Source organism: Bacillus rossius, chromosome 15, assembly GCF_032445375.1.
Source record: "Bacillus rossius redtenbacheri isolate Brsri chromosome 15, Brsri_v3, whole genome shotgun sequence".
Lineage (NCBI taxonomy): Eukaryota > Metazoa > Arthropoda > Insecta > Phasmatodea > Bacillidae > Bacillus > Bacillus rossius.
In genome coordinates, this window is record NC_086342.1 from 46,427,651 (window position 1) to 46,440,750 (window position 13,100).

Consider the following 13,100-nt stretch of genomic DNA (forward strand, 5'->3'; position numbering starts at 1 on the left):
TAAATATAATTTTTAATATTTCATCTGCAAGAATTAAGTTACATCATACAAAAGAAATTGTTACATGTGGTCTCGATTATTAGCATGTGATGTCGCCACGTGTTGTGTTGAGTCATAATTTATTTAGTTGTTTTATGTGGTATGCGGGAAGCTCACTAACGATCGCAAAACAAGGATGGCTTCGCTAGACATCAAGGAGAAGGAAGTTCGTCTTACATGTTAGTGCTCCACGGATGTCTCATGACATATTATTTGACTGAGTAATGGTTGCTTAATTTTTATTTCCACCTGGTAAAAAAATTACAAGTGCTGATTTAGTAACAGATATTCTCGAATTAAATGTAACTCTAAATAACACGTCATGACTCATTAGGTAAAAAATCCGTCATGCAGAGAGCGGTTTCTCATAATAGACAGAAACACTTGAAGAAACCACAGGAATAATCAGGAGTTCATGGAGAAATCCATCATAATATTGAAAAAATAATAGGGAGCACACGGAGAAAACCATCTCACGTTTCTTTGTTGTCATAAAAATACAGAAAAAATATTTAATAATAAAATAAATTAATTAAAAAATTTAAATTGATAACAAATTAAATTGAAAGCAGGAAATAATCAGGAGCACACGGAGAAAACCATCATAATATTGACATGGATAATCAGATGCACTCGGAGAAAACCACCACACGTTTTCTTTGATATCATAAAATTACAGGAAAAAATATTTAAAAAAAAAAATAAATAAATAAAAAAAAAATATATATTAAAAAAAAATAAAAAAAATGCATAAACAGTTTCTGCTAGCTTGTAAACTTATCATTGTTAAGCAAAGATAGAGTTCCTGTACAAGCCAGCAGAAACTGTTTATGCATTTTTTTATTTTTTTTAAATATTTTTTTTTTTATTTTTATTTTTTTTATTTTTTTTTTAAATATTTTTTCCTGTAATTTTATGATATCAAAGAAAACGTGTGGTGGTTTTCTCCGAGTGCATCTGATTATCCATGTCAATATTATGATGGTTTTCTCCGTGTGCTCCTGATTATTTCCTGCTTTCAATTTAATTTGTTTTCAATTTAAATTTTTTTATTAATTTATTTTATTATTAAATATTTTTTCTGTATTTTTATGATAACAAAGAAACGTGAGATGGTTTTCTCCGTGTGCTCCCTATTATTTTTTCAATATTATGATGGATTTCTCCATGAACTCCTGATTATTCCTGTGGTTTCTTCAAGTGTTTCTGTCTATTATGAGAAACCGCTCTCTGCATGACGGATTTTTTACCTAATGAGTCATGACGTGTTATTTAGAGTTACATTTAATTCGAGAATATCTGTTACTAAATCAGCACTTGTAATTTTTTTACCAGGTGGAAATAAAAATTAAGCAACCATTACTCAGTCAAATAATATGTCATGAGACATCCGTGGAGCACTAACATGTAAGACGAACTTCCTTCTCCTTGATGTCTAGCGAAGCCATCCTTGTTTTGCGATCGTTAGTGAGCTTCCCGCATACCACATAAAACAACTAAATAAATTATGACTCAACACAACACGTGGCGACATCACATGCTAATAATCGAGACCACATGTAACAATTTATTTTGTATGATGTAACTTAATTCTTGCAGATGAAATATTAAAAATTATATTTAAGTAATGTATCTAATTTAATTAATTCAGTTTGCATCTGACCATAGTCTCAGTAACTAATATGAATCCTGATTCGGTGACTGTTGCTGTAACGAAAGGACACAGGTGTAAGTTTTTCAGCAAAGAATTTATCTTGAGAAAGAATGGAAGACAACACGAGAAGAATGACTGTGATAAAAATCCACTACGTAATATGATAAGTTGTGTTCGATGTAGCAAGTCGTTTACGCGGAGAGAGAGCTTAAAAAGACATGACAGAACTTGTAACGTCAAGCCTGTGTACAAGCTAGAGGACAACGATGGCTCTACTAGACTAAGGAAGAGTGATCTGCATTACGACAATAATTTTCCTTGTCTTGGGAGAGATTATGATCGCGGTTCTTCCGATCTCGACAAAGAACTTAAATTGAAGGACGATTATGATTTATGGAAGAATGAAGACAATGGAAGAATCTTTAACGTAAAAAGTGAGAATACATTCCAGCCGAATTCAAGTAGATCTTTCCTACTTTGTAAAAATGATGGACTCCTAAAAAGGAAGCATGAAGACGATGAAGACGCTTCGACATCATCGACATCGAATTCTTACGGTAATCTGGGTGAAGATGATGCCTTCTACGGTGATTGCTACAGCGACTCTACGGCTGTTGACAAAGGTATAGACTATGATGAAGCAACTAAAGCAGGCAAGATCGAAGACTGTGGTGGTGTCCTGAGACCGAAACGATGGAAACAACGTGATATATTAAATAAATCGGATCAAGCTTGTGATGATCGCTGGCTAGATGATGAAAGTAACCCTGAGGATGGTGTTAAAACGGAAGACACCAGAGAAAATAATATTTATAATAAACAAGCAATGAAGATGGTGGTAGAAGAGACTGATTACACTTCATGGAACGATCCAAACATATTGGTTGACCGGCTAAGACTTCTACATGACTCGCTTTGTGCAGGAAACTATTCGTGCATCAAAGAAATATCATTCATACTCAAAGAACTGAGGAAAGCTGGCTACATATAATAATGGCTTGTTTTACTTGTATTTGTATAATGTAAAGAAATAAATAATTGCAATTATAAAAATTTAATGTTTTTTTTCTTCTTGTATTCAGATTTCTAACTAAGACTAAGTTCTCGTAACTTGTGCTTCCAAATGTGCTTCCTTTTCGTTGATGGTGCGGCCTTTTCGTTGATGGTGCTTCCTTTTCGATGTCAGTGCTTCCAAATGAGATGCATTTTCGTTGGCGGTGCTGCCTTTTCGTTGTCGGTGCTTCCAAATGTGCTTCCTTTTCGATGCCTGTGCTGCCTTTTCGTTGTCAGTGCTTCCAAATGTGCTTCCTTTTCGTTGTCGGTGCTGTCTTTTCGTTGTCAGTGCTTCCAAATGTGCTTCCTTTTCGTTGTCGGTGCTGCATTTTCGTTGTCAGTGCTTCCAAATGTGCTTCCTTTTCGTTGTCGGTGCTGCCTTTTCGTTGTCAGTGCTTCCAAATGTGCTTCCTTTTCGTTGTCGGTGCTGCCTTTTCGTTGTCAGTGCTTCCAAATGTGCTTCCTTTTCGTTGTCGGTGCTGCCTTTTCGTTGTCAGTGCTTCCAAATGTACTTCCTTTTCGTTGTCGGTGCTGTCTTTTCGTTGTCAGTGCTTCCAAATGTGCTTCCTTTTCGTTGTCGGTGCTGCCTTTTCGTTGTCAGTGCTTCCAAATGTGCTTCCTTTTCGTTGTCGGTGCTACCTTTTCGTTGTCAGTGCTTCCAAATGTGCTTCTTTTTCGTTGTCGGTGCTGCCTTTTCGTTGTCAGTGCTTCCAAATGTGCTTCTTTTTCGTTGTCGGTGCTGCCTTTTCTTTGTCGGTGCTTCCAAATGTGCTTCCTTTTCGATGCCGGTGCTGCCTTTTCGTTGTCGGTGCTGCCTTTTCGTTGTGGGTGCTTCCAAATGTGCTGCCTTTTCGATGCCGGTGCTGTCTTTTCGTTGTCGGTGCTTCCAAATGTGCTTCCTTTTCGATGCCGGTGCTGCTTTTTCGTTGTCGGTGCTTCCAAATGTGCTTCCTTTTCGTTGGCGGTGCTTCCTTTTCGTTGTCGGTGCTTCCTTTTGTTTTTCCTTTTTTGTAGGTGCGTCCAAATTTGCTTCCTTTTTTGTTGATGGTGCTTCTATTTTTTAATGTTGTTTTGACTCTAGTATTTTAGTAAATTGATATTGATTTGACTATCGTATTATTCCATACGGTGCATGTATATAAGCGAGTCCTAGACAGCAGGACGCTCGGTTTGTTACTGACGTCGGTGGTGTAAGGATCGCCTAGTTTGTTTCTTCTGGTGCATAAGTCGCGTAATTACCTGTTCTTGCGAACCGATATGTGCTGTTCCACCATCAGCTGAAGTTTCATCATTCTTCTGAAGTTTCATTCTTCAATTAATGAAGAGCGTACTTCGCATCAGTGCAAATACTGTGGAGCATCATTTACTATCACCTCAAATGCTCGCAGACATGAAAGAAGCGGTTGTTCTAATAATGATCAAAGAATACAATTTCAGTGCAATAAGTGCAATAAACTAATTTCACGTCTCGATAGCTTACATCGTCATTATAAAAAATGCTCCGAGACATATAATGAACATGGTTATTGATTTGACTCATGTGTTGTACCGTCTAATGAGATAATATAAGTGATATGAACTTCAGTCCGTCTCTGGCTGCGGTGATGACCTGATCGGATAGACATTTAAAGACATGTAAAAGGCTTAGTCCGTACAATAAGAAGACTGTTTGAATCGAGGAATCCAAAAAGGCTTTAGTAATTTGTCAGTGTTTTTTTTTATGTACTTGTAGTAGTGTATTGAATTTATGTAATAAATTTTTTTTAATAGAACTTGTGGTGTTTTTTATTTTCTCAAACCTGTCACTTTAGTGGTTATTTTTAAAATATTATAGTTGTTTTTTTTATCGGTCAGTGATCGAACCAAGGACCTTAGTCGATCCAATCAATCAGTATATAGATTACAAATTAGTTAATGAATTTTTAACTTTTTCCCGAATCTCTAGCATTATAATTACGAATTTCCAATATGGTGGTCTTTATGTCTGATAGGATGATGGTAGTAGAGGATTTAGAGTCTCTTTAAGAATGTTGAACATGGTTTATTGAAATTATTATTTTTTACATAAAATTAAACATTATTGCATCGATCAAGTATCGAACCGAGGACAGGAATGGGCGAATCAATATGTAAATTAATGAGTGATTTATTTAATGAATTTTGGAACTTTTCCCACTTTTCTAGCTACATTATTACATGATTTCAAGATGACGGCCGAATTTCAAAATGGCGGGTGTCACAGTAATAATAAATGATTACTGCACTCTAGCGGGTAAGAATCAAACTAACATGGCGTCAGCGCACTCTAGCCGCCGATACAATGATGATGGCTTCCAACATCGAAGACAAGATGGCGGTCATGATGTCATACTAGATGATGTTATATGTACATGGTAAAAAGTGGTGGGTGCCAGTCTGCCAGCATCCACCACAGGGGGAAGGATCGGTCGCCATTTTTAATTTCTTGACCTCGTCGGGTTCGAACCGAGGACTCCGAGCTCCGTGTCTAAAAAGTACGTTTTTTAAAAAAAATATATTAAAATTTTATTAATTTAATTTTTTTATAAATTTTAAAAATTTTTTCATTAAAATTGGATAATAAATAAAAAAGTTAAAGATGGCAGACGTAACGGAAATTGGAACGGTGACGTCATCATCCAATATGGCGGAAAACAAAATGGCGGAAAGTTCGAGAACACACAATTACGTCATCCAAAATGGCGGATCCAAGATGGTGGATCCAAAATGGCGGATCCAAAATGGCCGTCGGGGTCAAGGTCAAAGGTCAAGGTCAATGTCATCCAATATGGCCGCTGTGACGTCACAATCCAAGATGGCGGACCGACAATCACAATCCACACAATCCACAGCCTGAAGCCTGTGCCAGTATGCCCTATTATATACTACTGTTATTTTTGGAGGTACTGGGACAACTCTCAGCAGTCGCTGTGGCGACACGTTCAGAAGGTAAACTTAACAACCAAATAATGGCATGTTACGTCGTATTAAATTTCTTGAACGATTATTTGCAATTCTTTGTTGTCGTTGATCAATATTTTAGTTTGCTCTTGCCTGAGATACTGCAATACGATTATTTTAATTACGTAATTCTCTCTCTGTCTGTCTCTCTAGAGCGTAATTCATTTGTACGTTGTTGATTTGCAATTAAACGATTTTGATGATCTTCTTGAGATTCTGATTCCCTTGTTTGTCTGTTTCTTATTCTGGTGCTTTCAATTCGTAGGGTTCGTACTTCATCACTTTCTGATTCTCGTGTCAGTCTCGTCCTTCTAGCAGCTTGGCTGTCTTGGCCAATTGATGATCGTTTTCGGCGTGGCATCGCAAACATAACCTGTTAAATAAGCTGTTAAAACAAATAAGTTGCGCTATCCAATGAATATCCAAAATCAAACCAATTGTTGTGGTTACCAATTGTTTATTTTAATTTTGTTCTTTTGTTATACGTAGTGAGATTCAAATAAATTGGATATATGATTCAAAATTTAATTAATCTAACCAAACGGCAGTAACGCCATCTATCAGTTACCAGTGTGACCATATTAGTTGGTGTTCCAGTGCTGCCACATGCATATATAAAAAATTTTATATATTAATTCGACTTATGGTTTAAAAGATAAAAATCACTGCCACCAGCGCCACCTATCCGCCACTAACGTAACTATGTTCGTCGGAGTGGTCATGTCGTCCTTTATATGTGTGCGAAGTTTCATATCAATTGGTAGGTACCAGAAAAATTCGCGGGTTCCATGACCTCTAGGATGAACTTTATAGTTCTACGTACACTCAGTCAAATGCCACCCTCTCATTGGCTGCTGTATTGTAAAGGTGTCCCAACGTAGCGGCCTGTGATTCGATACAGCTACGGTTGAGTGTTTCTCACTGGACCAAAGTCATCCAGATGAGTTGCGAACCAATAGCAGAGGCAGCACTAAGGTATAACTATTTGAATTTCAGGCTGTCGTGAAATGAATCCGCGAAATTTTCCGGTCTCTATCAACTGGGTTAACGGTTCTCGAGTTTTAGGTGAACATACATACACACATACATTCTCATTTATATATATAGATTAGGTTGGATGAAAAGTGTCCGTAGTAGCCTATGTTCTGTATTTAGTTTAATGTTGCTTTTTTTTAGAAGCATTTAGGAACATTTCCCATTTTCATGCTTGAAATTTAAATATGTTTGGGACTTACACTTTAATTTTCATATAAACCAACTTTGTAATTTTAAAACACGGTACTGCATACACTACATATGAAACGTTGTTAATTATTTGTACATTGCATTTAAGACCTTAGGCCTTAAATGCAATATAAAATATACACGTGCTCTGATGTGATTATAGCTTACATATTATTATGATTTTTTAATAAAAACTGTGTATATATTAATATAAAGTTTATAACTCTTGTCTTCTCGTACCTACTTCAGCGTAAAAAATAATGTGCGCTAGTAAAAGAAGGAAAAAAACACGACTTCTTTGAAGGATAGCTCACAGTATACTGCACTCGGGTTGGTGCATGCAAGCCAGCATTTCCGCTGCTATAAAATGAAACTGCCAAGAGATACGGCCTCCGTTATCTTGTGATAATACTGACCTTCCTGCCGCAGTCGGGTGCTATCTGCAGCCTTGAAACACAGTTGCAGAGCAGGAGCATGCAAACAGCTCGCAAGATGCTACATTACTAACAGCCTCTGCTATCAAGAGTTGAGTTGGGATAGGTCACGTTAACGTTGTGAACGAAATAAATTCTTTTTTGTGGATCCAAATACATTGTTTCAATACTTGCTTTTAATTTATTTTAACGGCTAAAAGTGATAGTCTGAATTTTGTTACGCCTGTTTACTATGGAATCTTAAATTTTAATATTTTGGTTAAAAATCAGCATTACAAACTATTAATTAAATATGAACGAAAAAATTACAACAAACATTTTTTTTTTTTACTTTCCACAGTTGTAATACGGCACACACTCACGTGCGCACATACATGCATATACATGTCTTAGAAAAAAATTAAAACCTAATTATGTAATAAAGAGGTCATGTATATTAAATATTTTGGAAATCCCTGCCTAAGTGCGTTTTTCCTGACAATTATGGTACCTTTTTAACGAGTGATTTTAAGCGACTTTTCCTACGTGTATTTTGTGCAACCGAATAAAATTAGGAAATATTCACGTCAGTAAATATCAATTTCCATAAACTTTAAGCACACTTTCTTTAACATTACTTAGGGAATAACTAATGTCTTCATTGATATAGGTGACAGGATAGTCTTAATACTTGAAACTAATCCTTGAAGTAATTAAATAGGTCTCAATATTATTTGACACAGTTATTTAAAGTTTGTTCCAAAGTTGGTGTTTGAAAACACCAAAGTGGCTGCAATCGTGCGGGGAAAAAGAAAATCTTGTAATTCTGCTTCTTTCAAACGTTTACTTGCCTCTTCTTGTCTTCTGGGGCGCTATGAAAGTACGCGTACGATTTTCTCCAAAGGTTTTAATGTATTTTCTGCGAGATAATTTTGAGTTTAATTACCAATTTCAAGAGATAATAAGGTAAATAATTTGGAATGAATTAGGGAGGTCTGTTTATTGATGATGCAATGTAGGAATATATTAGTTCTGTAAATAAATTAAAAGATACGATTTGGTAATATTATTTTGTTTTGCAAATATAGATTATGGTGTCTAAAAAAAATTATGTTTATTTTTTTAGCTGTTGAAAATGATTATATATTTAACAATATTTTTGTATGGCTAGTTATGAAAATTTTATATTTTCTATTGATAATTTTCTGTAAATTTTCGGAGCGAATTTAGATCCAAATTGTAGCCAAAATTAACTATTTTAAGTGGATTAATTTTTATTTAATTACTTTTTGTGTTCCAAAAAACGTAAATTGAAATATCCATAAACATTATTACACTAGCTGTTTTATTTGTGGTAAATAACTTTACTTTTTTTATCGTCTAACAAATTACTGCTTGCGATCTTTCTGTGCCATGCATCACAGCTTGAAGAATAGTTGTCGCTTGACGTATAATTCGAAAACTAAACAAATCTAGACATTTTTAGAGGGCTTTCAACAAATCAGCTGAGAAGTCTACTCGATTTACACTGGTTGTTCCGAAAATAATTCATTAGTTCATTCCTGTATAAATGTGCTGGTAGCAGTAAAATATTTTTACAGTTATTCTATCATTTTGAATATGAAAAAATGTTTTAATATCCAATTTACTTTCATTCGTAAATCGAATAACTCCACGATAAATCTATGTAATTAGAATCATAACTGTGAATATTTTCCGACGGGTATTTTTAAAGTGTTTTTAGGTTAAATTTTTTAATTTTCATAAGAAGCGTTATAATTTTTGGTATAAAATCATTTATTAAAATTAATGTTTTTTTAGGAACAAATTAAAAATATTGCAAAACAAAGTTTAATAGCATTAGATAAACTATTAGTGTTTATAAGCCAATTAAAAAAATGGTGCGAATCATAATTTGTTATTCGGGGTTTCCCTATACAGGAAAATATCTAATCTGTTTGGTGGTAAATACTTTTGTTTCTTGGAATTTGTGTGTATATTTCCAATCACGTCATTCAAGACTGAAAGAAAGCAAAGCTGGAAAAACCTCATTTTTATTGAAAACACATTTAAAAATAATTAGGTTATAATATAAATATGTTTATTTTAAAAGTCAGAAACCACATTCATAAAAAATAATTTAATAATTCAAAGCCTACATAAACATTCAATTGTATTTCTAACAATAATATATATGATACATTTTTTTTAAAGTGATGTGCTGTTACATGATTGTCCCGTGCACAGAAAGTGTATTGTTTTTATTATAAATAACATTTTAAATTTATTATTATTTGTTTACATTTTCATGCCTATGTTATATTGTTGTCTGTTGGACGTATCTACGAGTGCTAAACTCTATGGCGTAGCCCAAGTGACTTTGAGACTTCAATTAGCAAGACCCCTCTATGAAACAATTGACTTTAACGGCAAATTGAACTTTGAATTGTTGAAAATTCACGTTTTAAATTTGAGACATTTTAGTGTTTTCAGATGTGTTGTTGAATGTCTGTATTTTGTTTTGATGTATTAATTAAGTCAACGATCTTTGTGTCTCGGCAAATGTGAGGCCAAGGTTGCTCAAGTTAAGCGTTATTGTTGAAGTTAAGAAAAAAGTTTGGAATAATGACGGCGTCGTCTAGACAGCCTGGGTATCAATCCCATTAAAAATCTGAAAATTCTTCGAGCTAATCAGATCATCCAGTTGAAGGGATGTTTTAAATCGCCGTACAAATATAATTATAAGTAATTTATATAGGGCACATCCTATATGGTGTGTAATTAGGAGTGTAATTAACGTGAGTAAAATTGACTCATAAGGCTATTTTTGAACGGACCGTATTTCTGCATAAACGTATTTGATTCTGCCAACATTTATATAAACATTGATTTTTGTGTTGAACTTAGTAAAGCCCTGCCAAGATAAACAATTTATAAGCCAATTACTATTCTGACCTACACTTTCTTAGTTCTTACCCAGATGTGAAATGAGACGGAGTTCTCACGATGTTCTACCATGCATATATACTAAATTCAGCCGAGGTACACTAACTTAAATTAAATGACGACGAATAATAAACTATATTTTTACACACTAAATTTGATCTAGAGTGAGAGCAACAGAGACGATAATTTGAATTTATGAACTTTTGTTGTAATTTTATTATGTGTGCAACGTATTTCCTGTTTGGTTAAAAACATAAGAGTATACCACTGGTCAAACCAATAAGTATCTATATTTTTGTCTGATTAAAAATTATTTATTTAATTTTATGTTATTCTGTTATAACTTCACAGTGTATATGTTTTTTTGAATAACCCTTAACTGCATGTGATCACTCTCATATCAATTCTAGATCTGAAGTGTTATATTATTTTATTTTTTTCTCTTATGTATTACATAAGAGTGGCGCCCAAAAACAATTCAAACTAATCAAAGAGTCTACGCTTAACAGAGTGGTCATACTAAGGAGTAAATAACTCAGAGTTTATTAATATTCTGTATTATTATTATAAACAATACCTACTGCTAAAGGTCACAACACACCTTTTTTTCAGTGAGGTATATTGTGTGAGTGATTGCGTAGTTTATTAATAATGGGTTCAAATAAAGTGATAATTTTTGTAAAACAAATTTTACCGAAAATACAATAGTCAAGTGAAAAATTGGTTGTCTGTATAGTCGGTTTACGGACGATAGTTTAACGTGACAACGTCATAACAAAAATTTGATGAAATGATTGCATACTTTTATGAATAAAATTGAATCATTTTTATTGAATTATCACTATTTTGTATGGATACAAAGAAGGAGTGAAATGAAATCTACAATTTAATTGATAAATCTAATTTTATTTGCATTCATTAATTCAAATATGTTTATAACTTTAACGAACAGATTATTTTAACTATAACTTTTTGGATAAAAGTAATTGTTTAGTTGAAATGTTCAATTGGCTCCATAAAATAGTATATTCCCTTGCACGTCGGTTAGGCGGTTCAACTTGATATTAAAATTTCTAAATATTTTTTAAATTTTCTTTTATATTTCTTTTTGTTTATGGCTCTTTATTTTGAAAAAATGGAAACATGGAAAAATAACCAAAAAATTAATTATTACAAAAGAATTTTAGTTAAAGTACTAAATTTAAAAGCTACTTTTGAAAATCCCGCCTTAACCTATTTAATATAATAGTAGATTCATAGGCCAATTGAGTGAAAGATAAATGCGGCGCAAGCGTACAATGAGCGTAACGGGACGATGAGCGTAACGGAACAATGAGTCATCCTTTTTCGTGCTTTCAGCCGGCGTTCATCGATTTATTAGACGTTGTCACGTCAAAAATGACTATAAATGAAATTTGGTAAAATTGCGTACTTGAAATATTTTCTCGTCGCGTGACCCCCGGGTGTCTCCAGCCGACGGCAGACCTCGGCGAGGCCCCAGGTCGTCTCTATCCTTGAGGTACCCCCTCCCCTGTCCTGTTCTCACCCTGCTCTACCCTCGTGTACATTCGCGCATTCACATCAGCAGCAGCATCCTTACCCGGAGCATCAATTACACGTAGAGACTGGAAAGAAATCGCGGGTTTAATGACCTTTAGGATGAACTCGATAGTCCTACCTATACACTCGGTCAAATATTATCTGTGCTATGGGAGTGAATGACTTGATGTAAGCTTTTGAACACACGCCATTGCTATGCACGTGTATGTTCCACAAGGCAGTGTTCTTGGGCCAATTTTGTTTCTGATATAGCTACATAAATTATCTATGTAACTTAGACATAACGGGGCAGATAGCTTATTTTGCCGATGATACTGCAATTTTATATTCATCCGTCAATTGGCCTTCGGTTTATGAAACGGTAAATAATGAACTTAAAAAAGTCAAAGAAATATTAGATGATAGTTTTCTTTCTCTAAACATAAATAAAACCAAATATATTGCTTTCTCTGCCAACATTTGGGATCAACCTATCGAGCATGAACTAAAAATTCATGTATGTAACGAAATACACGTTAACTGTGAAAAATGTAGTGTCATAGAAAGAGTGCAGGATATAAAATACTTAGGTATAAGTAGTGCTCGTATCTTTTCTAAAATTGAATAAACATGTTTCGTATCTTACGAACAAGATTCGAAAAATGGTATATAAATTCTTTGAACTAAGAACAATATTATCTATTGAAGGTATTAGAATGGTTTACTTTGCTATTTTTCAGTCTGTTATGCAGTACGGCATTCTGGATTGGGGAGGGATGTGTAAAACGTCAATTAAGCCACTTAAAACAATTAAAAAACTTATTTTACGGGTTATTTAAAAAAAACCACATGTTCCCATCCAAGGAACTTTTTAAACTATTAAATGTATTTGGTAATAAAATAATGTTTTTTAGAGCTGCAATAATTAATATGTATCAAAGGGATAATCTGTTAAATTATATAGATCATAACTATCCTACAATGCATAGACAGAATATAGATTTACAAATCCCTCAATATCATAAAACCATCTCTCAGAGATCTTTAGAATTTTTGCTTCCAAAATTGTTGTTATTCTTCCAAAAAACTAAAAATTAAAAATTATTTTCAAATGAAAAAAATATGTTAATATTTGGCTACATAATTTAACTGATGAAGAGATGGCTTTAGTTTTTAAGTAAGCTTTATATATTGTTATAACTTTGTACCTGTAATTTACTTAAAAACTAATTTATTTTATTATATTTTCATTT